Raw genomic sequence first — 26902 nt, 5'->3', positions numbered from 1 at the left:
AATTATCTTTAAAAACGAGACAATTAAAGGTTACAGAAAAATTATTTCCTTCCTGAAAAAATCAGAAGAAAATAAAAGGTTTTAATGCATTATAAGTATTATTTATATTCTGCATGTGTCATTCACTAAAAAAAAATTTGCAAGATAGTTTATTGGCAAATAGATTACAAAGAATGATTCAGTTTCCGAAGATGATGACTTTTGATTAATCTCACAAATTGGTTTAAAAGAAAAAACGAAAAAACAATATGAAGTTTGTAGACTTCGAAAAAGCATCAGTTAAATAAGGACACCTTCTTTTGAGGTGTCAAAAATGATAGGTATCACTTAAAGGCGTTCAATCTCGGATTATATCAGATTACCCACTTGCCTTATATACTCCTTGTGGCCGTCACAGCCTGAATATTGTTATCTGTGACGGGGAGAAAACTTTCGTGAAATCAACCCTGTTGTTTGCTGTGTTACAACGAATATATTTTCTTAGCATCACCAAAACGATGCTATATTGTGAGTGATCACGTTCAGTTTTTAACAGTCACACAAGTTTATGTACAAGGTGGGAAGCAAGGATAAATTCCGTATCCACTGTCCGATACCAGCACGGAGTGTACTAAGGGCACTTCATGAACTGAACGAAACCACGACTGATTCAATCATCTCATCAGAAGCGAAGTCACTGCAAACGCATATGGAAAATTTCTTATTCTTGGTGTTCCTGGTATTGTGGTATGTTGTACCCTTTGAAATTAATCTTGTCAGATAAATTCTTCAAAGTCAGTCTGCGGACATTTCTTTGGAGTCTCATAAACTACAGATACGTGCTAAATTTCATTGAAAAATTCAGAGATCGTGGATTGAAGGATTCAATCTCGAAAGCCAAAGAGATAGCCACTGAAATTGACATTGAAGTTGTTTTTTAACAAAAAAGATCGAGAATAAAGACGAGACTATTCTCTTACGAATGTAAGGATAAGTACAATCCGAGTCCTGAAGATTTGTTTGCAAGGGTTGTCTTCTTTCCCCTTGTTGAAACAATGCAGGTGTCTTTGAAAGACAGGGTGGGTCAATTTCAAACCATAAATCAAATTAGGGATTTTTGTTTGACTTAAAACATCTCCCGGGAAAATGAACACTTAGAGAAAAACGTAAAAATTTACAAGAACATGTTACTGTAAAAGGTTTATCGGACATAAACGGGCAGGGCTTGTACAATAAACTTCTGCATGTAAACGTAATAACAAGTAAGAAATCAAAAGACGAGCAGATGTCTTCACTGAAAGCACTACAAATTTCTAAGAAAACCGACTGAAAATACCTCACATATCTGTGTATTTCTCTTCGTATCCTTTTAACAATACCAGTTACGGTGACAAGCTGTGAACGAAGCTTCAGTAAGTTAAACTTATAAAACCTTACGTTCATCAATCACAGAAAAATGTTTGAGTAGCCTAGTAATAATCTCAATAGAAAATGAAGGGTCTCAATATGGAAGATTGACTGACCGATTCGCCAAATCAAAAACACGCAGAATTCCTATTTAATGAGAAATGAAGGACTTGACCTAAATGGTATTATTTATTCAATAAAAAATTGTAAAGTTGAGACCATCTTATATTTCACTTTCTTATAATAGTTTAATTTACAAAAATTCAAGAAGTTTCAAGAATGTTTACAATGGTCGAATGGAATGCAACTTGTCTTAAAAAGCAAATGAACATTTATCTCTATGTTAGCTATGTAAAACAATATGTCTAAAAAACTAACACCAAAAATTATTACATTTATGAGAATGAATAAATTTTCGTACCTACACCTGGGACTGAGCTATTAACGGTGCTGCATTAGAATTCTTTTTGCCTACAACTGTTTTCATAAATTTTGCTTAAATGTTTTAGCGCCTATGGAGTACTTTCAACTAGCTTTGTGCAAAATAAATCTTATTATTTAAAATTGTTAGGTAAAATAATATTCAGTTATACAGAAAGCCTAAATATAAAATTTGAATTATATACATACAAAAATAGAGATCTTTCATAAATATATGTCTTAGAGTTTGTTTTAATAAAACAGTCAGTTTATTATGAAAAATATTTCTGTTTTATACCTCATTCCCTTTAGCACCCAAATTTCAATATTTACAGTTCTTGGGAATTTGTTAGTCGTGGTGGGAGAGGGGAGCCACAGTTGTATTTGAACCAGGTGCCTCTGTCTCTAGGGACGGCCCTGTCCGCAAGTTATCTAGTATTGTAAATTTTACTACGTGCCGATCCTTTTTAATATAAGTTACTGGAAAAAGCAGTTTTAACAAATATTACCTTACGTTGCTAGATTGTTTTCTGATAGCCATATCTACAAAGAATCATTCTAAGCATTATCTACCCTGAGACTTAAATCATTTTTTTTAAATCGGGTTTAAAAATCAAATAAAAATTCTGCTCATCACAAATTTAATTTTTAGTTTAATATTATTAATAATTTACATTGGGTTCGCAAAGACATCACAATGTATCCAATATTTCAACGAGTTTTAGGTTAAATATCAGAAAAAGATATCGCAAAATCATAAAATCATAAAATGTGAAAAAAAGTGTAACTACTACTACTAGGAAATTGTTATTAAAATTTACACGTAATTTTTTTTGAATTTGGGTTAGGATTTTACGAGTTAAAATTAGCCAAACAAAGGCCTTCGGAATCATTGCTGTAAAATCAAGTTATTTATTCCGACTCACCTAAAAATTTCTTAAAGTATCTAAAAAATTGTTAAACATCTAATTGCTTGTTAAACAGCATTAAATTAACAAATTGTTAATTTAATGCAAAATTAAAGGCTTACATTTTGGATATTTTTTATATAACACTCGTTTCGCGATTTTATCCTTAGACTCACCACAAGTAGTATTTAATCAGATGATAATGCAGAATTTCACATATTATTACGAATGAGAAAAAAGGTGTGAGAAAAGACAAACTAAGTTTAGAATTATGATAACCGACTTATACCGGGATTGCTTTCAGCACATTCTTCCTTTTTATTGATTTTGTTTTGTCCGGTATTTTTTTTCGGTAATTCATGTTATTATGCCTTAGATTGTGTTGTATATGTGAGCAATTTCTTTTCCGAGAATTTTTCAAGAATTTTGATATTAATTTTATGACGAATAAACATATAATATTATTCAAAAGATTATCGAATAACGTAAATCAATAATCACTTAACTACTTTACTTATTATTTTTAATAATATGAGTGTTAAAAACAATGTATTTCAAACTCTCGGAAGAAATATCCTCGCCTTTCTTGTACTTAATGTGTTGTAAAATACCAACTTTTTAATGGCCCAATATTTCCTGTGGAAAAATATTGTTACTTTCAGTTTCCTAGACTAAAGAAGAATCTTTTAACTGCTTTATTTTATTAAAAATATTTTTAATCTTTATTGAAAATCTTTATAGATTGTTAAAAAATACGTCAAAGGTTTATTATACTAAGTCACTTATCCATTTAATAAAATGATTTTATCCCCATATTCATAAGATTGTGTTATACTAATACAAGTGTGACTTATTTTTTCAAAGATGTTAAATAAAAAGTAAAAGTAATTAAAATGAAATTGGTTAATATTATTTTCATTTTTAAAAAAATTAAATTATCATTAAAAACATTTAGTCTTATAATACAAGACATGCTACTTCAGCGTAAAGGGTTATTCAGCGTGAAAGCTTATGTAGCAGAGTTTACTTCAGATTGTCATGAAGTAGCCTCTCTAAAGCACAGGATAACTCAACACACTTAAAATGTGGCTTTTGCTTTCAGAAACTGTATTTACTTTATGTTTTTACTGTATATTATTACTGTATATCTTTATGTTTTTAGTCCTACTGACTGACATCCAGTAATAAATTAAACAAATAAAAGTTGAGACAGCATATATAGTACAAAAGCAGTTTTTTCGGACAGCGTCTGGCTGAATGGAGTAGAATATATTTACTATATTTTCAGTTTAAAACCTGGTTTCAGTGTTTTCTAGTAGGGATTAAAATTACGATTAATTTTACTCCATAGTTAACTTAATTTCAAGAAAAATAAATTTAATAAATTTTAATTATATGATTAATATTAATTTTACACCTTATAAGTTTTATTATTTTGGAGCTATTTTACTCTTTTATTAATAAAAATTCCGGGCAATGATAACGCTCAGGCGTTTTCGCCCCCAAACAAAAAAAAAAGAAGAAAAATCTCAAAAATAATTTTATATCGTGATATTTTTTTATCAGAACAAGCATTATAATTTACTTGTATGATGGATAAAATTACTACGGTCATCCACGTGCTGAGTTTTTGAAAATCACGAAAGCATTAAGGTTCGTGGTTTGGAGAATTCAAGTTTAAAAGAAATATAAAAAATGGAGGAATTTGATAGGTGACAGGTAAGAGGGATGTTATGAAAATACATGACTCTCATAGATTCTGTTGAGCTTATTTTCTTTTTCAGACTACGTTACACTTTACCACATCCTTTATAAAACAAGAAACAACTTGCATCATACACAGCTTGCAGCCAACGATCTTACAGAATGTAACTTGAAAACACTCACTGGTAAATTATTTTTCAAAATTTAAAAGCATTATGTATTTTAATTCATTTTATAATCTATTAGCTAAATTTATGACTGCTTTATAATAAACTCATTCATTTGTTAATTTTATGATCAAATTTGATTTTAAAATCAACAAATATTGTTTTTTATAATTTATTGTTTAATTACATTATTTATTTACCTTTTACGCTCTATTACGTTATTTATTGCAATTAGGAATAAAACGTCTACTCTCTAGAAATAAATAAAACTAATATTTTATTTTAAAAAATTAAACCAATAAAACAATATTCTAAAAAAATTATCGTTAATAATAATACATAATAGTATTTTATTTATTATTACATTTTTTCTTTTATATTTTACACTTTTTATCTTAAATTATTTAATATTTTATCCGTAATTTGCAATAGTCTAGAATTTATTTGTGTTGATAACTCTGTTTCTGAAAAATTCTATTCTTTGAAAAAAATTGTATTATTATTTAGATATCTCAATTTAAATATTGTTTCTTGGCAACAGAATTCTTTATCAACACAGAATAAAAATTAATAACAATAACAAACTTGTAAGAAAAATATTCTAATCTAGATGGCATAATAAAAGAAATGTAGAAAAAAGTAAGAAATATTGAAATTCCATTTGATAATTTTTATCTACTGAAGTTATACATAAAATGTATTCTTTTCGGAAAGTTTCTGTGTAAATACTACGAAAGAAGTACTACGACAATAATAATAATAATAATAATAATAATAATAATAATAATAATAATAATAATAATAATAATAATAATAATAATAACAATAACAATAATAATGATAACTTTATTTATTTTCATGAAATTATACAATATAGGGTCCCGCTAAGAGATAAATATTATCAACAGGTTCCCTTATTAATACAACTTGAATGCTACCTACTTACACACAACACAAAAAAAAACAAAAATGAAAAATGTACTTAAATCCTCAGTACATAGTTAAAATTTTATCTAATACTTAATTAAAGTGACGTCAGAAAATAAAACAAAAGTAAATAAAAATTAATTAAATATGAGATTAATTCATAAAAATATATTAAATAAATTTCTGTAAAAAAATTAATATATTATCATAAGCTTAAATTAAGTTTCTTCTCTTTTCTGTTTAGCCTCCGGGAATTACCGTTCAGGTATTACTTCAAAGGATGAATGATGATGGTATGTATGAGTGTAAATGAAGTGTAGTCTTGTACAGTCTCAGTTCGACTGTTCCTGAGATGTGTGGTTAATTGAGACCCAACCGCCAAAGAACACCGGTATCCACGATCTAGTATTCAAATCTGTGTAAACGTAACTGCCTTTACTAGGACTAGAACGCTGGAACTTTCGACTTCCAAATCAGCTGATTTGGGGAGACGCGTTCACCACTAGACCAACCCGTTACAGAAATTTTAAATAACAGTAACCTTTAATACATGTATACATCTAAATTAAAGCTGTTCTTGCATATTGCAGATTACATATTACAAAATACAAAAATAAATAGTACATAGATACGTTTTATAATAAAAATGAAGAAACCGATTATACTAAACAAAAACAAAACACACATAAGTAGTACAAAAAAAAAAAATATAATAAAAGGAAAATAACTATTAAGAAATTCCCGTTAATAAATAATTAAAAACCTTTTTAAAATATTTTCTTTTTATCTATTTCTAAAATATATGAAGGCAATTTATTAAAAATGGTTGGAATTTGATTTTTAAAGTCTTCTTACCATATAAATTAAAACAATTTGGTACCATACACTGTTGTGTCGCAAATAAAGTGGTATATTGCGTTTTATAGATATTTGTTATTTTGGAGAAATAATGGTAACTTAGAGGGGTCAACGTATTACAATACTTATAAAGATTTAAATTTGGCTCGTTTGACAAAAAGCTTGAAACAACTTCAGGCGCTCTTTTTTGAAATTTAGGTATAATTATTAAATGAATATCTGCTGCCAAACCCCATACCTCCACACCAAATTTTATTAAAGATTCCATTAGGGTGATATACATTAATAAAATAGTTTTACATGGGAGGACATTTTTTTTATGTAATAAAATCTATTCAGACAAGCTCTAATTTTATAAGAAATTTTTTTAACTGGTAATTCCATTTCAATCTGTTGTCATAATCACACCTAGGTATTTAATTTCATTGGTTACTGTCAATCTATTATAATTTTACATGGCTCATTATTATTATACAATAATATAATCAGTAATAGTATTATTATTAATACTGAGTCTCAAGGTATGACTGCAATTTTGCGTAATTAATATGGGCAAGGAATCAATTTCATATGAGCCATGTAATTAATAGAAATAACGGTTTGAAATGTACGAGCATAGTTTTCTTTTATTTATAACCAGTTGGTTACTATGAGACCTCAGTAAAAATTTATTAAACTCATTCTGCAATAATGATTCTGTTGCATGAATGTGTAACTAAAAGTACAATGGCATCAGCATACATAAAAGCTAAACTATGAGATAGATTGTTTAAAATTTCATTAACATGTTTTAAATTAGATATAAAATCAGGCCTAGGTGACTTCCTTGTGGCAACCCAAAATTACAGTTCATCGGATCGCTAAAACCTATTTTAAGCTACTTTACCTACAAATTTTCTACCATTTAAATAAATTCGAAAGCAGACAAGGAGATGTCTACAATTCCTATTCTTTTTAAACCAGTAAGCAGGATTTCATGACTGAGGGTATCAAAAGCTTTACTGAAGTGAACAAAAAGCGTAAGAATGTGGCAATTTCCATTTAATTTATTGTTAATAAAAATCGACAAATTCAGCCAATAAATCTCTAACATCCTTTCCTCTCTGAAAAGTAAATTGTTTTTTACCATACTATATTATTTTCTAGTAACTAATTTACTTAAATCATTTATTTAAGTTGTTTTTCAAAAGCTTTTACAATTAATAACCGAGAGAATAGCTATAGGCTTATAATTGCTTAAAAAAATACGATCACACTGTTTAAATATGTATCTTATTATGGCAACCTTCATAAAATCAGGAAAAATGCACGTTTTTATGGAAAAATTGATTAAATCAGCACTCGATTGACTGAGTGTTTTATTTAGTAGTTTTAGGACTCTAATTCTAAACTTATCAAAACCTGGAGATTTAGATGTATGTAGTTGAGAAATTATGTTTATAATAGAACGAGGGGTTGCCAGATGGATATGAAAATTCACATTAATTTCATTAACACTATGATTCTGCACTACTTTAACACAGCGCTTTAGAATTATATTTTCAACCTCTAAGGAGAAATATTTTGCAAATCTACTAGAGTTTTGTAAATCTAATTTCTCGCAGAGTTTAAAAAGTCTAAATTTAATAAATGATTGAAAATGTAAAATTCATTTTTTTTACATTTTAAACGAACTTTTACTACTTTATGAACAAATTTATTTATAATCACACTTAACCCTAAGTCTATTAAATTTCTACACTGACGTACACTACTGTACATGTCAGCATACTAAAAAATTTATTTTTTTAATTAGTTTACTGTTTTGGAGCAATGAGATTCTGGAAAAATCAATGTGAAGATCCGCTTCTTTATTGTATTATCAGTATGTATTTGAAGTTGTTATGAGGAAATTAAAAAAAATGTTATACTTTTAGAAAATAAAACTGAATTTCAGATGTGCAGTGAAAAATAACGGTCATGATAACAACAGTTCTAAAAGCTATACAAATTATAATCCAGGTTCCAGGTCGTAAACAATATTAAATGATAATAAATACTTTGAGTCTATTAATGTTAATAAATTTTAAGCAAAAAATATTGAATCAAACATAAAACATCAACACGTTTAGCCAAAGACAGTATTTTATCAACATATGGACCTAATACTTTAATTTCATTCATTGTTTTGATAACGGACCAGAAAATAGATTAAGATATTTTCTCATATTAATGTAAAGAAAAATTAAATAATTTTTCTTTATTACATTTAACATATAAAAGTTTAACATTTAACATCATAAAATTACGTTCGTTAAATAATATGTTTATAGTACTAAGAACTATAGTATTTGCTTTCCAGCATATTCCTAAACTGGGATATTTTATCTTACTAAAGGTTTACAGATGTATCGGTGTAATTTAGCACTATCTGACCTTGGAATTAATATATAAATTAAAAAACGGAAAAATTAAAGAATTTTGAGAAATATTCTACTTTACAAGATTGCCTTCATGTTTTTTAATCAAGCATAAAATTTACTGGATTCTTTCACGGAGTGCAGTGAATTAGGGCAGAGAATAACAGTTATATGGAAATTCCTAGGATGCCTCTCCATAAACTTTTACATTAATTAGAATTGAATAATATTATAAATCCTGAAATAAGTCGCGAAAATACCAAGGATTTTTTCCTTTTTAACATTTCAGCTTTTAGTAACACTGATAATATCGTTCCAGTTCAAAGAAAAATTTGTAACGGAAAACATTTATTCGCTAATTTTTTTATCGATTGATTACTATATTTTGAACTATTTATATTTTATTTACAACAGCCGTATTTGTTTCGAATAAATCAAGAGAAACAAATAACCATTTGATTTATAATAGTTTGCTGTTTGTTTAATATTTTTAATACGATTGAAAATTCTTCTGTGAAAAATGTTTAAGACATTTTTAGATATTATTTAAAAAAAGGATAAGAGCTGTGTGTTTGGGTGTATATCTGTTACCATTTTCCTCAAAAACTACTGGACCGATTTCGATGCGGTATTTTGCATTACATAAGAATCACCTCAAATCAGGTTATTAGATTAGTTTTACGGTTTTAAGCCGCCCGGGGGAAGGATTGCAGGGCCAGTGGATGCTGCATTAGATATGATTCTTCAAAATGGATTTTGAATGTTTCTAAGTCTTTCAAACTTCAGCATGTCTACATTATTGTGTGGGTTATTAAATAATTTGCGCTGGTCAAGTATAGTAAACTTTCATCATCATCAGCCTATAAACGCCCCACTATTGGGCACAGACCTACTAATCTTTAATTAGTAACAAATAAAAAATAAGTTTAAACATTTTAAAAATCCATAACGAAAAAACCTTAATAAACGTAAAATAATTAAATAACTCTATTTTTACCTTATCATCCTCTATAACACTGTGATATTATTATTTTTAAGGCAATAAAACTTAAGATTCCGATTGACCTTCGTGAGTGACCCGTAGACTGCATAGATAAGCTTTAGTTATCATCATAGTCACGCACAAAGGTTAATTAATACCTTAAATTTTACTGTCTTAACAACAGTATCACAATGTCACAGAGATAAGGTAAAAATATAGTTATTTAATTATTTCCCGTTTTATAAGGTTTTTTGTCGTGGCTCTTTAAAATCCCTAATTTTATTTTTGATTTTTTAATGGTGGTGGCAAAAAACGAATCAGTAAATGATCACACTAGATAAAATTATTACATAATTATACCTTTTTATTTTCTTGTGTTTTATGTTTATATTTGATTGTATTTCTCATAGCAAACATAGACTTTTCAAGAACTCAAGTATGATGAGATATGATTGTGGACTTGATTCGTTTTTTCAAGAAATTTACCCAATTTCATTCAAAATCAGTCTAAAGAGCATAAGAGATATGACTTTTTTATTTGAAAAACGAACTGGAAAACGTTTCGTTTTATAGAATATTCAAATCACGTACCTCACGATTTGAAACGTATGCTTAAACATTGTTATTTTTCTGAGTAATTCATTAAAAATCTGAGCAAAATAACCTTTTTAATTATATATCTGATTGTTTTTTTTTGTGTAATTAATTGTAATTGTTTTTGACGTAAATAAATGTTAGTATTTTTATTTATTTATGTATTAGCCTCTTAATTAGATGTTTGGGTTAAAAATAAAGGAACAGTTCATTTTCTTTCAATTCTGCTTAATCTTTAATATATAATTGCTACAACTTATTAATATTGATAGCTTATTAACTTATTTACAAAACTTACACTTAAGTGTAACTGGATAAAACAAATTGACGATCCTAACCGATCAATTTGAATTCTTCATAAAAAACTAAAATACGTATTTAAAGTTTTCTTCTAGCCAGTTAAGTATAACTTAATCACTTTCTCGTCTTATTTTATATAAAGAAAATATAAAACGGTTTTTGAATCCGATGTCATAACAAATATATATTTTCATACTCTGAGAAGCAACCTAGTACTCATTATTTTATATGAAAGAAAAGTTAGCGTATTCAGTTATCCTTAAACAATTTTTTAAACTTATTATTGAATTCTTAAAATAACTATAAAACTTTTTTCGGAGATAAAATCTTAAAAAGTATTAACTCAAGTTACTAAATGTGATGGCCGACCGCTTATTGCAAAAATTATGTTAACAAATCCAACTTAAAAAAACTTGAGGGTTCATCTATTAAAATTGTACGTTGACAAACCTATTAATTGAAGTACAACGTAAAATGTAAAATGCAAGAAAAAAACGGAAAACAATGTAGGAAAAAAAAGGAAAAAAATATTTTTTATTGTCGCGCTGTAACATTTTTTTTATCTATCTGAATGCTAAATATATATCCACAAACGATAAGACATTTTGCACACATTAATATTAAAAATCTTGACAGACTTCAGGTGCAAAAAAATATCCTAATCATAACATTTAAGTTACACGCGGAGATAAATTCATCTTTCACTAAATTAATAATCTGTATATTACTTGCATATTTAACAGAATTATGTTTACATAATTATAATTATAATTTTTCAAGAGGATTTCATTAATTCAAAACGAGTATGTGACTGCGATGAATATAATAATACAATACTTTTGTTTTTAAATTCTGTGGGATCTGCACTTCCTTTTAAAATTACATCGCCAGGAGTATTGAAATGGTGGGGATTTAAGTGAACAATCTATTCTTTTTCGCTTTAATCAATGCAGTATCTCGTCCGAAAATGAGAAACCTTTAGTAAAATCTAATTTTGAAATCATAGCATATTTCTCTTTTAATTTTTTTATTAACTCGTGTAAGTAGCTTATTATCCAAGAAACCTACATTAGTAAATTGTAACTTGCACCTGGAATCCAGTAATTATAAATTTACTACCCTTCACGGTTACCTTTTTCAAAGGCTGAGGAACCATAGGCATTACTAAACTTAGAAATGCATATTTTAACTGTTATTGACTTACAGCTGGATTACAGATGGCTTTTTGGTATCAAAAAATTAAACTTTCTGATGAAAATCGAAAAGGTAGAACTAATAAGAAAATTATATATTATTATATAAGATAGAAAAATATTTATTCTAAGGTTTTAGTTTCTGAAAAAGCATTAAAGATTAAAAAAAATTATCAACCTAGAATAACGAAGTTAAAACCAAATGGAAATTAATAAATGATGAGTGTGTTAGCCCATTGTTCCAAACTGATAAGGAAATGTTGACGGTGAGGTTGCTGATGACGAATGTGTCGGCTAATTTATTCACTGTGTATTATTTGAATCGTCCAAGGTAGTACATTCTTTTATCGATGATAGAAATCAAGAATGCAAAAAAAAATCTTCTATTCTGCTTCCGTCTGATCCTCTTAATTTCGACAATATAAAACTGAAAGATTCTTTCGCTGCTTCGTTTTATTGGGGCTGAATTTTCTGATATTCTATCAGCACATTCACTGAGGTATCAGAATAAGCTGCATATCAAAATTTTGTTGCCATGGTGGTAGGATAATGATAAAATCATTAACCCCCGTTAATTTATTTTCTGAGTAGCTTGATAAAGTGCAACGATCTCAGAAATAGAATGGAATTTGTAATAAACGTATTCAATAAAGAAGCAAATAAGTTATCATATTTAATACGGTAAATTAAAATGTAAATTGTAAATTAAATACAGGGGTATTAAATTCATTTTTATTACTCATATATAATAAGGTAATAGTTATAAATTTGTATTACAATTATTTGATTTTTAAAACTATGAGTTCAGAATTAGTTTTATTGGTAAAGTATTTCTTGTTATTTTGAGGATTGATTTTTATTTATTCTCAGATTTTCTGATATTTTAGCTAATTAAAGTAAGTGCATGGCTAATTCACTTAATAATCCTACTTGCCTGTATTTAAAACATTCCCTAAAATATTATTACATATCCATTTAGGCAGAATTATTCTACTAATTAATGTTTTTTTATTTCAGGTAAATACAAGAATTTAGTAATATTTCCATCGTATAATCAACAAAAGGTAGGTTCATATTTTTTAATAAGAAACATTTTATTTATTAATAGATTTCTTCTTGCTTAAAGGGTGTTTTAAAAATGTTTATGATTTTTAATAATAATAATGAAATCCAGCAAATGTATCATTGTTATCAGTTGAGGACGGCATTGAGAAGTTAGCAGTCATCTTATATCGCACTAGTCAACAAACACTCGAAACTTAACAACAAACTTGAAAACAACTTGCCACCCGTGAAGTATATAATGTCTTTCAGCACAATATTCCTTCACTCCCAGTTTATTTCCTTTGTAGAAAAAGTTTTTCTCTTACTTCTGTTCTTTTTGAGGTTAAAAGAAGTTCTGTTTTAGCTTAATGACAGTCGTACTGCATAATTTCCAGGGAGTGCAATTAACTACTGTATATGTCAACGTTTTTCACCAATTTCGAAGTGTGGTAATAGACTGTCAAATAGCATGAAATCAATTGCCATTTACTCAACTGAACTACAAAAACAAATATGACTACTTTTATTTTAAAACCGGTTGAAAAAATTTTGTAATGCATAGTCGAATATTACAGACTTGCGTCTGTAAGCAAATCGCTTTAGTTACCGATAAATAGGTGATAAAAGATTAACAGTTGTAGACCATTTTTAGATGTATAACTAGATTTGAAAATTAAAACACTGGCACGTTCGTTTTGATAAACAACGTGTGGAAATATTATTATATTTGTTTTTTATTACGTTTTTATGTTATTGTATCGTATTTTTTATAATAAAAAAAATACTATTTAAATACATTGAGTAAGTATGGATACTGTTACTTTTTTTTTATTATAACATTCCACATTCGATAAGCTGTTTAACTATACTTTAATGAGAAAAGTGAAATACATAATTATAAAGTAATAAGAAACATGATGTAAGATCCTTGCTGAAGTTAAATCGGGGACTAGTTGAACTACATTGGTATGAAAGTTACTTATCGCAATGTCTACTCAGCAGTAGTCCACAATAGCAAATATTGACATGGTTTATAAAATGTTCATATACTGCTCATAATTTTTGCAGTAATTTTAAGAATTTTATTTTTAATTATCATTTCATTACAGCTTTAATTTCATTATTCATGTTATAAAACGGACGTACAAGCTTGTTACCATATGAACTTTAAAGTTTTAAAATAATCATTCTTTATTGAATTAATCATTGATGGATAAACGTCTACTAATCACCTCTATTAATCTACAAATACTCCCCCTACTAATACTAAAAACACCCTATTAATCACTGGTCCATAAACGTTTTAATTGAACGAAGACAATAAGAAAAGGTTAATTATAGAGAAATTAATTGCGTACACATTAGAACTTTTTGTAGATGGGAAAAATTTGGATAATGTATGAACATAATCAAAAAGAATATCTTTTGTTACTTTTTCATTAGGTTAATAATGAAATTTCATGGGGTAGTGACTTAGAAAAATATAAAACCGGAATAGATCTTGTTTGTGATATTTTGAGAAGAGCAAATAAGTCCAAAATTAATAAGAAAATGTATGAAATGACTAGTTTAATACGTCACATGAAATTTATGATGTTAGGAAATTTTTCTTACAGTATTCAAGAAAGATTGATGTTCTGTTGTACACATATATACAGTATGATTCAGGAGGAATGGTAAATAGTGGTAACTGGCTTAAAATATGAAAAAATCTTGTCCGAAAATCCTTTGTTATCGAGTAATGGCTAGCGAAAAAGTTCTGCCGGATTTCAGTTCTTCCGATGAAATGATGTCACACTGGAATTTTTAAGGCTTATATAAAATTTGTAGAAAGTTTTATTTTAAGAAAATTGGTATAATAGTCAATGAAAATCAAAAACCTTTCTTATTAAAGACAAAACAAAACGAAACTTAACAGAAAGATGTTGTGAATCTGTAACATTTAAAACAGCTGTTTTTAGTACATAGTAAATTTAGATCACCGAAAAATTAAAATACTTTTAATCTACTTAAAAGAAAAACTCACTGTGTTTTATACTGTATTAATTAATAAATGTTCGAAAATTCCACCATTGACACCGATGCTATTTTCAACTCCTTTCCTCAAATTATTTGTCGCCAACCTAGTGTGTATATTTATGTTCCCTGCTGAAGGCAGCAGAATTGAGAATGCGAGCGTTCAGTTCATCACATATATCTACCTTTTGCTTGTATACTCGCATTTCATCCATCCCCATACAAATTTATCTAATGCAGTAAGCTCCTGTGATATAAGTGGCATATTTACCGGCTCTACATCCAATCCATTTATTTACAAGTAGATTTTTCATCTAAGAATTGTCTTACTTTATTCGTAAAACGTGTTTGTGCTTCGAGTTAATAGTACATTTCAATTTGTTTTGTCAATGAGAAATTTTCAAGCACTGTAAGAAATCTATTGTAAAAAAATTCCAGTTAATTTCTTCCCTGACACGTTGTTTTAACATGAAAGGGCCTATTAATTGATTGCCGATCATGTATTTGCCGAATATTTGGTGTAGCAAATATTCACCGAAAATCGCTGCTAGAAATTTCATTCAACTCTAGAATGTGGGTTTTCTTCAGACCACTGATGTGAATTCCGAGTGTTGTTCATGTAGTTACGGGTAAAATTAGTCCTTCCGAAAATAGTATAAACGGAATTAAGTGGTAATTATTTTTAATCCATTGACAAAACTGCAGGCGTCTGGCATGGTCACCAAGCTGTAAGTGCCGAGTTTTCTGAACATGATAAGAAAGTAATACGTGAGTATGTAATGTCCTCCATACTGAACTTTTGTGGAATGTTGATTTGTGTAGAAATTCTTCGCGTGCTCGTTGTTACACTAAGGTAGTAAGTGTTGTATGCACCTCTCTTTTTCTGTTTAGAGTCTGGACCACCATAAGGTTTTACTTCAGAGTATGAATGAGGATGATATGTATGAATGTAAATGAAGTATAGTCTTGTACAATCTCAAGTCGACCATTCTTGAGATGTGTGGTTAATTGAAAACCAACCACAAAAGAACACCGGCATCCACGATCTAGTATTCAAATCCGTATAAAAGCAACTGCCTTTACTAAGATTTGAACCTTAGAACTCTTCGAAATTGTAAGCACCTGAAGAATTTTTTCCCTTCCATCACCATGTTCCATGACGTTCAGATGAAACATGTGAGCTGGAAAGTAAACAGTTTTCAGGAAGATTATTAAAAATTGTATAAAACATTTATAGATATTATTTATTGTACTAAAACCAGATGTTTTTAATTTTTACAGATTCATAACTTTTTTCTGATAATTTTTATTCTGTTTTGTTTTTAATGATTAACGTTGATGGTTTTATTTTTCATTGATTTTATTACAAGAATCTTCTTAGAATTAAATTTTTTATAACATTTGATAATAAAATATACTTATTTATTAGTTATTTGACAAAGCTATTGTACTTCAAACTTGAAAAAACGTTTTTCATCACCAAATTTTTCTATTTTATTTTAGATATGTCAAAATCTACGGGAGATGCAGTTTTTGAACCTGTTTTAGTCAATTTTTGAGGTCAGTAAAAATAAGAAACAAATAACGTTTACCCACTATTTAATGTCAAAAAAATGCCATTATGACCTCATTTCACCGAGAAACTGGAATTCAGGAGAAATTTTTCGCTAGCATTAAATCGATAATAAAGGGGTTTTCGGACAAATTTTTTTTCCTTATGAACCTTTTCCCTTATTTCATGCTCTAGTTACCAAATTATTCCTACTCCTGAATCACTCTGTATATTTCGAAAATTAAATAAAATTACCAGGATATCATAAAAATAAATTATTTTCATATTCCAACTTTAGCAGATTTTTCCCCATAAATTTTTTTTCAATAACTATTATTCATTTATCTTGTCTAAAAAAGGACAAAAATAAATGAATATTTTGAATACTTGATTACACTTAACATATCCACTGATGTACCCAAGTCAGCTCGTAACAGTAATATACCGAGTGCGATTGGCAAAACGTTTTCACGGCTCTGGTACAAGGGAGTAATTGAATATCAATTCCTATTGAAAATTTCTGTCATACTGTCTACAGGAAACTCTACCTCTTACTAAAAGTGATTATGACCAACATTTTTTCTTTCTGTGGGCTCTAACAATTAGTGGTCGACAATGAATGCTCTTTCTCTGAACAGCTGAATCTACGATTCACTCCAAGTTTATAATTGTCTGAAAAAGGTAAACTCTTCTATAATTTAATCTCAACTTTTTAATAAAATTTTCTTTGAGACATTCAAACTGTTGCAATCATAGAGCTTCACCTGGCAAATTTTTACCTTATTCTAGCAGCATTTATATTCATTCTGTTACAAATAGAAATGATATTAAAAAAATCAATGTGCATAAAATGTCGTTTAAAAGCTACTCGAATTCACTTTAAAAAATGTATCTGCTTGCCATACACAATCTGAGAAAATAGCCTAATTTCTTGATTATTATTTGTTTTAATATCAGAATTTAACTTCAACTTGATTCACCTTATGTGCGTGCTTTAGCCAATGAGATCTTTACGATAAAATAATGTCAAGTAATTTTGTATAATTTTTAAAATAAATATTAAAAAAAAAACAGTAATGGGGAAATTTAAATTTGTCATTTTATTGCTAATTGGGTTAGTAAAATAATATTTTGCTTTCAAAATGATTACGTATTGAAAAATTCTACATTTCCAAACAGGAAAATTGGCTGACCATTACCCGTGGTAAAGAAAGGTTCCACGGACCAAATTTGACACATACACAATTGTGAATAATTACTTAAAATTGTTTGGAGCTAGAAAAAATAACTTATCTGCACGTGCAATAAAAGTATTTTTATAACAAAGGCACATATATAAACATAGACAAATTATTACAAAACAAAAATCTATATATTAGGCTTTATCACAATAATTTGAAGTTACTTAATTTTCTTCAAGAAATCTAAGTCACTGGACAAAAGTTGATAATTAAGTCAGAATTAATATTTATGGATCAAAATAAAATATCAAAGAAATTAACCTACCAAGTTAGGTGTTAATACGATGTAGAAATTTAATGAATTTTTGTCCGTTTTTCTTTCTTAGTTCTTATCTATTATTAGTTTTTAATGGTATTTATGAAAAAGTAAATAACTTATTACGCTGGATTTTGTTTGAATAGTGAAAATTAAAAAGTAATAAAAACCAATGAGCTTTCCGTATACCATCAGATTGTGGAATGAAATATTTTCATTGCAGATTAAAGTATTTTCGGTTATGGAAAGAACTGAAGGAGAGTCAAAACTAAAGAGAGAGTTTGAGGTGAAAGGGGATCTTGAGGTTCAACGATCACCGTATTCAGTTGCTTGTCTTCATAGAAATATTACGCTGCACAATTACAACTTAATATATTCATAGGAGATTCTGAGCTCTTTTTGAATAAAAATTATTTTTACCATCTATAACATAATATATATTTTTTTAAATTAATAAATAATAATAATCATCAAATAAAAATAGAAGCCATAAATGTTTGATCGTTTAGGCGTTAATGAAAAAGTGTTACAATGAATTTCCGAATTATCATCGGGCGAATTTTATACGTTGAAGTACGATATATTCTTTAATACAGTCCTTTCCTTGGATCTTGTTCACTGTTATAGATGAAATTTGTTTAAAAAAAGTAATATTACGAACAGTTATTCTTTTTTAAGGATGTCACATTTTGGAAAATCTAATTTAGAATAGTTTCTAAGTTATTATAACTTAGTTACTGTAATGAACTGGCCTACAACTAGTTTCAACATTCAGCATAAAAAACTGCAGTTTTACATATCGAAAATAACAATCCTTAGGTTCAATACTGCATCAAAATGTTTTGATATAGTAAATTTTTTCTTTCATAAGGGTATACGAGACTATTTCGAGTGAAATATACCTGAATGCTCATTGCAATGGTATCATAAAAAGAATTACAGAGTATTGATTTAATCACCGAATTTCATTAAGACGGAATTCGGTGTAAATTTTTCCCCCACCTTCTTTAGAAAGTTTATGTCACATATATTTAAAGAAAAACTTTCACTAGTCATTTTCATAAACATTCACTAGGTCTATTTAATAAGTAATTTCTGGGAAATTTCTTCTCAAAATCAATTTTGACGAATGTATTCTGTCCAACTAGTGTAACAGTAGTCTGGCCAGCTAGTAGTGTAATACACACATAGAAACATAAAAAAAAAACCATTAAATAAAACTATTTTTCTAACCCATCTTTTGTCATTTCCTAACCCATCCTCTCTTTGGGAAAATTACAATGGCAACATTTTGGAGGACAACAAACGACAGATTGGCCACAAATAGACGAGGTGTCTAATATATGCTTGGTCTTGATTGAAGTTACCGTACTGCCTTTAGGTGGAAAGAATTTGCCAGAGTATGGTTTGTCTGATGATGAAAGATCTGTAGCGATTTTAAGTAAACAAAATATTTAAGAGAGAATTACGATATTGGTGTCTTAAATGAAACTGTGTCAAGGACAGAGCTTCTTTAACAGGTGAACAACGTATTGTCTACCAGCAGGTCTTGGGCAGCATCCAGTCTGGTTTTGGACGGTGTTTTTCTTGGTTGCTCCGGAAAATCTTTCCTTATCAATTTGTTTCCGGCAAAAGTGAAACGCAGTCAAACATTGAGTTGTCAGCTACGTTTTTAGACATCGTAATTGGAAGGAGGAATGACGGTGCTATAAAACTTACGTTTTCTATTTCAAAACAAAGTAATATGGCCCAAATTTTCCAAAACTCAAGACTCATTGTTTGGGGTGAGAGTAAAATGGCGCATAAGACTGATTTTGAGGCGCCTAATAACATTCAAAGATCTCAGAAATTCCAACGATGTCATGGGAGAACTTGTACTTTTGGCTGGAGACTTCCATCAGATTCTACCAGTAGTACCGATATGAACTAGAGATAATGAGGTCAAAGCATGCCTCAAGGCGTCTCATTTATGACTTGAAACACGCAAACTTTCTATGAGAAAAAATTAACAGTTTGAGAGCAACGTTTCTGCAGGATACTTTTATAAATTACTTTTACAAATAGGAGATAGAAAATATTCTGAATCTGGAGAAAGATTCAAGGTATTAGATACTATCGTACCTAAACCAGAAAGTTTAGGTACTATAGTATCTTCTTTTAAATATCTCATAACCAATTTATCCCGATGTTGCCAAAGTCAAATCAATGGTTATGCGTGAGAAAAATTCTAACACCAAATAGTGATGGAGCTGCTGAGATCAATGAGATTTTATTGAATTCATTCGAGGGAAAAATATGGAGTACAAATACGTCGATTCAGCATTGGATGTAGCTAATGCAGTGCAATGTCCAGTTTCTCAATACACTCAATCCAGTGGCTTTCCAACACGCAGACTTTCTCTAAAATCTCTGACACCAATTATATTGTTGCGAAGTCTTTGCCCTCCAATATTGTGGAAAGTAACACGATTACGTGTAAAAGCTCTTCAGAAAAATATAGTCGAAGCTTAATTTTGGCTGTCTGTGCCCAAGGAGAGTCAGTTCTCATTTATCGTATGCCATTAATACCTTTTGACTACCTATTCGATTTCAAGAGAATAAAATTTTCAATTAAAATTTACTTTGCAATAACAATTAATAAGTTACAACTTCAGTCGATGAAAGTTGCAGGAATTGATTTAAGAGAAGACGTGTTTTTCCCACGGCTAATTTTATGTGCCTTCTCGCGAGTAATTTCTTCATCAAGTTTAGTAGTTTAAATACTGAATGGAAGGATTACTAACGTAGTGTACGAAGAAGGTTCTGATATAATATTTCCGGGTGAAGCCCCGACGTATCTTGTTATGTATAAAAAAGTAAATAATCAGTTGGTTTGTAATAATATAACAATCACATGCAATTTACTACGTAAATACTACTTGTGTAAAAAATAAAAGACCTTACCGAGATCAGCTAGAGATCTGTATTAAATATTTACTAAGGGTAATCTGTTCTTTTTTGATTAATTGGAGGTGGAGAGGTTAATGGGGTGATAACGAACAATGATGCTTGTCATATTATTTAATTTGTCATGTTATACCGTAATAATTTACTCAAAATAATTTTCTTAGCCTCTTGTATTCCAAACCTAAAACTTAACCTATCCTTACTAAACTGAGCCGTCAGTGAACAATTTTATGTAACCAACCCCGTCGGAATACTGAGTCGTTGGGTAACCTTTTTTAAAGTTATGCTAAGTTTTCAAGCTATATTATTTTAATCAAGTTTACATTATATTTTACGTATTAGAAGGATGTAAGAATTAAGTTGATTTTCTAACCATCAGACGGTTAAAAATCTTTCTCTAGACAGCCGGATGGAAAGGATGAACGCAGTTTATCCTTAGAAAAAGATTAAAAATTGATTAGACTGCATGTAAGACAATTAATATTTAAAAGAATATTAAGGGAGAATATCATCATCGTCGTAGATATTAATTAGTAATTATTTTTAACAAAGTCTTTCTGATTGGATGGTGAACGAGTTGAATAATAATTTATTCAATACTATGCATTATGAAAGTAGTTGTTAAGGTTTCTGAGTCATGATATGACGTCAACCGGTATTCTATACTATGGTCGTGATTGTGATATGATGTTTGCTTTATCCCTTCTGACAAGTCATCCGATTGATAGGGGTGCAAATGATACGCATGCGTCATGGATTTTAAATGAATTGTCGAATCTATGAGACCCTTTTAAGCTTTTATCCACAAACAGAAATCGTAGATTTAGATTTTGTAATAAAACAACCAAGTAATCAAGAATTATCTTTTTTGTTAGTTTTTACCTGGTTTTATTTATTTTCACAATTTACGTGGAAAATTTTAATGAATTTTATATACATATTAATTAATTATAAAATAGTGTAAATATTCTGATATTTTGCGCTCTTCTATCTTTTTACCTTAACGAAGTCTTTATCCTTTAACCTGACAGTAGCTTACTGAAGGATTTACTGCAGAATCAATGAAAGCTGTAAACTTCAGTTTCTGTAATGCGAAAATTAATAATAAAAATTTTTAAAAAAACCTGTTAAGCAAAAACTTTTAATAAATCTAAATAGATTTTTAGATTAGAGACTACAATAAAAGATTCAGTAGATCCCCAGCGGGCAATCTCAGCCTTCAATCCGGGAATTTACGATCCCTTATCAGGCATAGATTTTACACAATCCACCTTCAGAAAAACAAAAGCGTAGTTAAAATTAAGCATACAACTCAATTACATAGATTATATTACTGAAAAAAATAACTATTTTAGTATGAAGTTTTAAAAAAAAATATGGGTTAGCAAAAATTACCGTTTGACGTAAAAAAAAATTGTATTAGAGAAAACCTAGGCGAATTTGAAAACACGATCTCTGTGTAATAAAAAATTATTCAAACAAAATTAGATTTAAACAAGAATTAATTGAGGAACATTATAATTAGATACATTTACTTCCATACTATTATATCTGCTATCATGATTAACACACTGAAAGAGCTGACAAAATAAAAATATATATATTAAAAAGGCAGAAAAAAATATTTAACAGAGAAAGTTTTCATTGAAATATTACGCAAGTTTCAGTTTAATAACAGTGATATAAAATTTCAGTTATGAGTTTGCAGATGAGCAGTAAACTAGTGTATGTATTAATTATTACTTTTCCGCCAAATAGAGCTAGAGTAGCAATATTAAAGAGTAATTATGATGATCATGTCAAAAATGGGGTATCGGGTATATAGCAAACCTTTAGGGTTTTAGCGCTCAACCATTTCATCTAGACCAAAAAACATTTGTAAAAGTTTGATATAATAGTTAGTTATAATAGTTTGTTATTTTTGGTTTTTATTTATTTTTGTTTGTATTTATGTGGCACTGCTTTTTGCCCTATATCTCAGGGTTTTTCAAACTTAAATTCCTCAATTTGACTCAAATATTTCTATGTATGAGAGCACTGATAACATTAATTTTTTTCAAAATTCGTTAAGGTGGGGAGGTACATCGCGAAAAACCCAGTTTCAATTTTTTTCAGGCATTTTAGAGAAAATATTTTAAAAAAAATTGTTATCTAGTGTCTATATAAATAATCCAACAATTAAAAAAATAAAAAATCAACCTCCATCGCTTAAAATTAAAATATTTATGTTTTTTTTCTTTTGTTCTATTTCCGTTCGTTTTCAGTATTTTTAAAAAAAATTGTTGAAAGTTACTTCTAATATAGAACCATCAACAGATGCCTATAATTTATCTATATACCTATAAAATGTCTATAATTTTTTAAAATTGTAGACTCCGGACCTAAAATCCAAATTTTTTTTCTTATTTTAGCTTCCATTGAAGGGGATGTTTAGAGAAAACTTAAGCAAATCTCTTAAGCTTATAAGAATATTTTTTTTTTAATTTTTCCTAAAATCTATTCCCCGCCTTTATAAAAAAAAAAAACATATTTTGTTTTTTTGTTGTAACTCTTTTAATTTATAGTGAATAGCCGGAAAGGTGATACACTGCTTGCCAGCCTTTTTTTACTTTTCCTCCTTTTTTGTCAATTTTTATTTTCATTTTCTTATGAATATTCCAGAAGTCTTCCAATATCCATGCGGCTTTCTGGATTTGGGACTCGTAGGGAACCATGACCCTTGTTCGTGGTGTGAGTGAGACGTAGTTTTGTCAGACCCTGGCCGACTTTATCTGCTCTTTATTTAATAATCAGTAATTTTCCGATTACGACATGTGATTAAAACTTTATTATTGTGGAGATATAAACGATGAAGTTATTTACAGTTATTCATTAAATCTAATTAAATGTATTCTTTAGATCTTGGCTTAATTATTTATTATTGAATATAGACCACATCTGAGTAATGAATCTTAGAATTTAAATATATGTCTAGGAACATTAGTCAAACATTAGTGGATTAGTTAAGACAACAGGTCAGTTTTGGCCAAACTGACAATAGTCAGTCTTCTTTACCAAACTGAACGTAAACGAATTAATACCCCCGAATAAATATGGTTTTCGGGCAGATAAAAACCATACATATCGAGGTTATCTAGACTCTGTTCTCTTGAAGTGGATGTTTTTCAAAAAAGCATTTATTTAAAAAAATAAAGCGATCGAAGGACATATTTAAATGTAAATATGTCAGTAAAATGTTAATGTTTTAATGCGCTTTAACGGCTTGTGTTGAAAGTTTCCTGTTTTATTTATTACAATATAAAAGATTATTATATTAGAAAGAATCAGCATGACATAATGTGAATAACTCCATGGGTTGAGTTTAGCCTGCATTGAATTAGTTATTTATGAATATGGGAAAGTAATATTCGGCTGTGTATTTACTCGTATACGGTAAGGTAAAAGCGTCAATTTTCCATCTTCATTCAGATTTAGAAGTATGCAATATAGTCAATAGTCCTTGATTTTAGGTTAATTTAACCACACAATAGTAGATCATCATTCACGGGATGATCAAAATTTTCATTGATGAGGTAAACGATGCTGTTTCCCATTTTTCATAGTTAATTTATGTTTAATGTTTATTTATCACAGAATTTTGATAATTTTTTGAAGATGGCTGTCATCAGGAATACGCGTATATATATATATATATATGTGTGTGTGTGTGTGTGTGTGTGTGTGTGTGTGTAATAATATTAATTATAGCCAATCGAACAATTGTGTTTTGCCATTACGCAATCCAATCCGGCAGTTGTTTCACGAATTCCTTTTTAATTCTGCAACTCAATAATGGATATTATGCAAAAAAGAACGATTCTGCACACGAGCTCTCCTCGCATCTTCTCATGAAACTTTGACGCGGTTTACTTTTTCAGTTATTATATTTTATACCTTAAATAAGAAAATATTACAAATCTAAGGATGTTATTTTTACTTATCTAAATCAGCACCTTCAAATTTTGCTTACGCGGAATTAATTATTATGCACATTAATTCTAGGGACCATCCGTCTGATTAAAGGCGATTCTAATTTCTTTACCAGGTTTAATTTATCAGGAAATCTCATCTGTCCTCTGCTCCCTGAAATATAAATCTCAATTCAGGTAATGATAAGTTCGGGGAGAGGGTTGAGAACATTATTAGAACTGTAGTCAAATTTCCTGGTCTACACTAGCATTTACAGCTACAGTTACATTTTGAAACCTTTCTTCTTGTCTCCGTTACAATACAGTATTTATTCAAATTAAAACTGTTTTTGTTAAATTATATCGGTTCAGTGCAGAATTAAATGAAATTATACAATTATAATAGTGCACGTACTTTGAAAAATGCGTAAAGAGTTTTCTAAATTATTACTAATTAAAAATTTACATGGATTACAATCCGTTTCTCATTTCATTGTTTTATCAGACTACTTACTTAAAAAAAAATATTAGCAATAGATTTGTAATTGAAATTCATCGAGAAAAGATAAATATGAGAATAATAAACGAGTTTAAGAAATTTACAAAGTACCCTGCTACTATAATTTTGGATTTATATTCAGCTTTATAGAAATTTATTCCTTCTCTAATACTAAAAATACTCCGATTGCAGAATAATGAAACAAAGAGACCAAAAAATATTGGTTTTTCTGTTATCGATTTCCCCAATCAGTAGTGAATTTCTTCTATAAAAAATTCTATTTCAACCCTCTCTTTTTTTTAATCATATTTTACAGAAAAATATTAATTTTATTTTAATCCTGAGTGAGATAGGTTACTTGTACTAAATCCATTTCATCTAATAATAGGCTGATTTTTAAAAATTGAGCTACTTGAATTATCGGATTATTCGTAAAATAACATAACGTTAAGAAATAATTTTTTTTTTGTAATGATTTTTTTATCTACACACAAATCTTTGCGTTTTATAGTAAACGACTTTTTATTGTTATTCTTCAAAATAGTTTACAATTAACAAAAAAAAAACCCATACATAGTCAGTTTTACCTATGGAAAACAAAATTAATCTTAATTTTAATTTTGTGTAAGTTCAACGTAAATTAAATTTACAGACAAAAATTACATTTCTTTGAAGTTTTTTAAAATTCGAGACTTATGTTGGAGTCCATAATAAAATATTTTTTATTTAAGTTTAACTACTACCTAACGTAAAAATTGTTGCATAATTAATGCCAGAGTAAAAAAAAAACTTTTTTTTTTGTGGAAAAACATTTTGTTTAGTGGGAGTCGAGGATGGACCCTCAACTAAAAAGAAAAACCCAGACACCCGTGCTACACAAATACGAGTACATGTAAAAGCTTCTTTTTCGTGTCATAGTTAACAGCAACCACAATGCATCCATTACTCCGAAATTAAAGCAAACGAACGTATAATATAATCAGAATGTTGTGGCTGCGCTTAATTCTCACCCACCGAATACAATTAACTTATACTTAAACGTAATTAACCAGCCGGTTTAGCGCTTATACTGTGTTACTTGTATTCGTAATACTGATATAGGTATTTCAGAACAACGTACTAGAGCATCTATTTGATGAGATTGTAATGCTCAACTTGGCTGGATACTTCATACTTAAGGTGTTTAATCTTTAGTCAATTCAAATCATTATCATAGCTTTTTTCTCAGTACGTACAAAATCTGTTTCTACAAGTCTCTGTAATGTAGTCTGAAGTTATAGTTAACGGATCTAAATGACGCTTCACTTTTCCCCATCACTGATAATAAATCTAATCCTTTCTATTCATTTTTTTGTGTATTGTACGTGTTTATTTACTGTTTTTATTTATAACAGTTCTCCAATATGATATCTATCGGTCATGTTAGAACAATAATAAAATAAATCCTGTTTTTTTTTTAGAGGCAGTCTATTAATTTACTTTCAAATTCCAATTCTATAAATTCAATCCTCTCTAAACAAGTAATATTGATTGTTTTCAAAGGTCACTAAAATTTTGATGTTA

Source organism: Lycorma delicatula, chromosome 1, assembly GCF_047948215.1.
Source record: "Lycorma delicatula isolate Av1 chromosome 1, ASM4794821v1, whole genome shotgun sequence".
In the NCBI taxonomy this organism is placed as follows: Eukaryota; Metazoa; Arthropoda; class Insecta; order Hemiptera; family Fulgoridae; genus Lycorma; species Lycorma delicatula.
The sequence above is the reverse complement of the archived record's forward strand: the minus strand, read 5'-3'. Positions refer to the sequence as shown.